The following is a 5539-nucleotide window of genomic DNA, read 5'->3' on the forward strand; positions in this document are numbered from 1 at the left end:
AATAGGTAATGACAGAAGCTAAGAAATAAACCCGTGGTGTTGCATTTGAACATTCTCTTCACTGAAAGATCCCCAAAACAATAATATCCCAATAATAATGAAGCTAATAAACCTTAAAATCTATAGCCCTTCACTGAGGGACCACTTCTAAAGCCATATACTAATTTTATAATTGTAACTTTGCGTTCCTTTTCTTTAAAAAAAAAAAAAGTCCCAAAATTGTAGTAGCTTCAGGTGCTACAAATCTGAATCTACCCCTTGCTATGAGACACTGAAACTGCTGAATGGATTCATCTTGCCCATTTCCTAGGCAGATCTAATTATTGATGAAGACGGGGGAATTGCAATAGAGCCAGCTAAATGAGGGACTGGAGCTTTTTTGTTTGGGTTGGTTTTTTGAGACAGGGTCTCATTCTGTCACCTAGGCTGGAGTGCAGTGGTGCAATCATGGCTCACTGCAGCCTCCACCTCTCAGGCTAAAGCCTCCTCCTGCGTCAGTCTCCCACGTAGCTGGGATTGCAGGCGTGTGCCACCATGCCTGGCTAACTTTTTTTTTGTAGTGGGGAGAGACATGGTCTCACTTTGTTGCCCAGGCTGGTGTCAAACTCCTGGGCTCAAGCAATCCTCCTGCCTTAGCCTCCTCCCAAAGTGCTGAAATTACAGGTGTGAGCCACCGTGCCCTACTCAAAGTTTTATTATTACACAAATCAGCCTCCCACCAAATTCCAAGGTTAGGGTTTTTCAAGAATAGTTTGACAGGCAGGGGGCTAGGGAATGGCTGATGCTGATTCGTTGGAAATGCAATTATAGGGGTGTAGAAAATGGTCCTCATGGGCCGGGCGCGGTGGCTCACGCTTGTAATCCCAGCACTTTGGGAGGCCGAGGCGGGCGGATCACGAGGTCAGGAGATCGAGACCACGGTGAAACTCTGTCTCTACTAAAAATACAAAAAATTAGCCGGGCGTGGTGGCGGGCGCCTGTAGTCCCAGCTACTTGGAGAGGCTGAGGCAGGAGAATGGCGTGAACCCGGGAGGCGGAGCTTGCAGTGAGCCGAGATCGCGCCACTGCACTCCAGCCTGGGCGACAGAGCGAGACTCCGTCTCAAAAAAAAAAAAAAAAAAAAAAGAAAATGGTCCTCATGAGCTGAGTCCACTTTTGGGTGGGGGCCACAGAGGAGTTGCTGGTCTGGGTGGGGCCATCTGGTCATCATAAATACAAAAGCCTGAAAAAACATCTCAAAAGGTCAATCTTAGGTTCTACAATGGTGATGTTATTTATGGGAGTAATTGGGGAAGTTGCAAATGTCCTGATCTCCAGAACAAATGGCTTTGGGAGGGGTTATTACCATTTAAATTATAAACTAAATTTCTCCCAAAGTTAGCTTGGGTCACACCCAGAAATGATCAAGGGCAGTTTGGAGGTGAAAGGCAAGATGAAGTTGGTTAGGTCAGACCTCTTTCACTGTTATAATTTTCTCACCATTACGATTTTTGCAAAGGTGATTTAAACACTAGCACCCAGATCTTGTTTCCTAAACACCATTCCCCATTCGAAGGAACCAGGGCTACTTGGAGAAGTGACTAGTTTTGTTAGCAGCTGCGAACCTGTACAGCTCTACAGCAACCTCAACTCTTGCCTCCTCAGAAGAAAGAATTTGACCAAGGGGCTAGGGCAGAATGAAAGACGAAGGCAAGTTTTAGAGCAGGAATGAAAGTTCGCTAACAAGTTTAGAGGGAACAAAAGGAAGTAAAGTACACCTGGAAGAGGGCCAAGCCAGCAACTTGAGAGACTGAAGTGCACTGTTTGACCTTTGACTTGGGGTCTTATACAGTGGCATGCTTCTGAGGTCTTGCAATCCTTCTTCCCTGATTCTTCTTTGGGGTAGGCTGTCCACAGGCATAGTGGACTGCCAGCACTTGAAAGGGGCTGTATGCACAGTGTGTTTACCAAAACTGTGCACATGCTCACTTGAGGGGTTTTTCCCTTACCAGTTGAGTGTTCCTAGAGGAAGGTCATATACCAGTTAAACTCTGCCATTTGCCTCTTAGTATGCATGCTTGAGACCACTCCACCAACTCCTGAGATCCTATCGGGAAGCTGCTGATCACCAACTTTAAGTGTTTCTATCTATTGGGAGACTGCCTTTTCCTGATGCCAGCTGCAACCAATTATTATTTTAGAGAAACAGTTTAATAACCACCTGACCATCACCTGGTAGTTGTCTGACATTCTTGGTTGGGGGGCAATAGGGGTTCTCCTGCCCTGCTTATGTCTGCCTGACTACATACATAACAGTTTCAGGTCTAGAGCAGAGAAAGACTAAGATGAGGCCGGGCGCGGTGGCTCACGCTTGTAATCCCAGCACTTTGGGAGGCCGAGGCGGGCGGATCACGAGGTCAGGAGATTGAGACCACGGTGAAACCCCGTCTCTACTAAAAATACAAAAAATTAGCCTGGCGTGGTGGCGGGCGCCTGTAGTCCCAGCCACTCGGAGAGGCTGAGGCAGGAGAATGGCGTGAACCAGGGAGGCGGAGCTTGCAGTGAGCCGAGATTGCGCCACTGCACTCTAGCCTGGGCGACAGAGCGAGACTCTGTCTCAAAAAAAAAAAAAAAAAAAGACTAAGATGAGCCTAGAACATATTTCTTATGCCAGAAAGCTAGAAAGCATTCAAACACACACACACACACATTCACACACACACACATACACAGATACGCACAAATAAGCTAGCTTGAAGGAGGATCTGCTGACAAATTCGGGATAATTTGATCATCAAAAGAAATAATGATAGTAATAGATTATAACTCCCCACCCACCAAATATCCATCAGTGCATAGTGATGCTGAGAGAGCATGAGAGATCTTCTTTATGTCCACTAGTAAATACAGATGAAATGATAAAATTTTAAAACCACCATTTTTGCAAGGCCTATATAATCTCTGTATAATCTCTGATTCAGGCAAGGATCAGTAATGGGTACTAAAACTTCTGGATGAAAGGTTATTGGGGAATAGGATATTCACACGGTCTAGGATTAAAAGAGACAAAAGACATGTAACAACCAAATGCAATGTAAGACACTTAATTAGATTCTAGGTTACATAAAAGCTGTAATAAATGTTTGGGGGACATTTGGAGAAATTTAAATATGGACAGCATCTATGTGATATGTGATATTATTAATTGATACTAATTCTCTCAGGTGTGATAATGGTACTGAGAATGATTTAAGAGTTCAACACTAAAGCTACAGAGCTGAAGTACTTTTTTTTTTTTTTTTTTTTTTGAGACTGAGTCTCGCTCTGTTGCCCAGGCTGGAATGCAGTGGCGCAGTCTCGGCTCACTGCAACCTCCGCCTCCCTGGTTCAAGCAATTCTGTCTCAGCCTCCTGAGTATCTGGGACTACAGGCACACACCACCATGCCCCACTAATTTTTGTATTTTTAGTAGAGACGGGCTTCACCATATTGGTCAGGATGGTCTTGAACCCCTGACCTTAGGTGATCCACCTCCTTCGGCCTCCTAAACTCCTGGGGCTGAATGTCTTGATGTCTGAAACTGACTTCCAAATGTCTCAGTAAATAATTGATTAATCTAGCTGAAGGATATTTGGGAGCTCATGATACTATTCTTACTATTTTTCTGTAGGTTTGAAATTTTTTCAAAAAAAAAAAAACTGAGGAAACAAAAATCTTTTACTTCTTCAAATCAATGAATCCATTAACTTACTAAATAACCTTTCATAACTATTTGTGTGGTTTCTCCTTAACAAGGAGTCTCTGTCTCCAGGCTCACAACCATTAAGTGTAATCAAGTAAAAGAAGACTAACACTGGTTGGGCACACCTGTAATCCCAGCACTTTGAGAGGCTAAGGCAGGAGGATTGCCTGAGCCCAGGAGTCCAAGACCAGCCTGGGCCACACAGTGAGACCCTGTCTCTGCAAAAAAAAAAAAAAATTAGCCAAGTATGGTGGCACCCACCTGTGGTCCCAGCTACTTGGGAGGCTGAGGTAGAAGAATCACTTGAGTCTGGGAGGTAGAGGCTGCAGTGAATTGCTTGAGCCCGGGAGACGGAGGTTGCAGTGAGCTGTGATCATGCCACTGCACTTCAGCCTGAGTGACAGAGTGAGACCCTGTCTCAAACAAAAAACAAAAATAAAAAGACTAACACTAACCAAATAACCCAGAAATGCTGACCCACGATATGGTCATCATCTCCATCTCAATCTTTTTTTGGTCGGTGGAGGTGTGTGTGTTTTTTTTTTCACTTCACTTTTGAACTGGTTAGATCCAATTTAAACTCCTTTAAGGAACAAAATGTGCCAAAGTCCACTGTCCTCTTCAATGACACTGTGTGTCATAATAAAGCAGCACTTGTAAATTACAAATGTAGCCATAAAAATATTTAATTAACACAGTAACATATTAAGGAAATATCAGAGTATAAGTTCATATTGTTTTATTAGGGCATGTATACAGAGTCTCCCTGAGACGCACATTTTTCCAGGTATTCTTTTTTTTTTTTTTTTTGAGACAGAGTCTTGCTGTGTTGGCCAGGCTGGAGTGCTGGAGTGCACCCTCTTGGCTCACTGCAACCTCCTTCTCCTGGGCTCAAGCAATTCTTCTGCCTCAGCCTCCCGAGTAGCTGGGATTACAGGCATGTGCCACCATGCCCGGATAATTTTTGTATTTTTAGTAGAGATGGGGTTTCACCATGTTGGCCAGGGTGGTCTCAAACTCCTGACCTCAGGTAATCTGCGTGCGTCGGCCTCCCAAAGTGCTGGGATTACAGGCATGAGCCACCGCACCCAGCCCCCAGTTATTATTTTTAAACTCTAAATGTGAACCACAGTAGCTATTATCATCTGATTTTTACCAAGCACGAAACTTAGATGAGCGAGGTTCCCCAGTCCCCTAGAGAGGCAAGCCACACGGTCAGGGACATAGCACCAGTCTGCAGAGTCCCAAGTCCAAGGTGCTCTCCAATTTGTGCCCAGCTTCCTTTATTCATTGAGTCCTGTGCTTTGTACAACCAGGACGTATTACCTACAAGAATGTCTTATCACTTGATATCTTGTGGAGATTGTTGACTTTATGGAGCTGATACTATATGGGGTTTCGATTTCTTTATCTTCTTATTCCTAAGGTTATCCTAAGGTTAGGCTTGTGTAATGCAATCTCCCAAAGAGGAATTTGAGACCCAAAAGGGTTAAAGGACTTTCTCAGGTGACCAAGGTTTCACGCCAAGATGAGGATTCTCAGATCAAAATTGAAAGGATAACTTCAATAAATCTCTTCTCCAGTCACCTCTCCAATGATAGCTTTCGGAAACTAGAGCCGAACATTTCTTTGTCCTATATTGTCAGATAAGAACACATTGCTGAAACCCAATTTCTACATTTTTGTTCTTTTGTTTAATTTTATACAGTTTTCGAATTGAAATTTATCTACACCCTATTCTGTAGTGTTTCATATCTTATTTGCGCATATTACAAAAGCAGGTAAAGTGTGAAAGAGAAAAAGGAAGCATTGAGACTA

This window comes from Nomascus leucogenys, chromosome 16, assembly GCF_006542625.1.
Source record: "Nomascus leucogenys isolate Asia chromosome 16, Asia_NLE_v1, whole genome shotgun sequence".
Lineage (NCBI taxonomy): Eukaryota > Metazoa > Chordata > Mammalia > Primates > Hylobatidae > Nomascus > Nomascus leucogenys.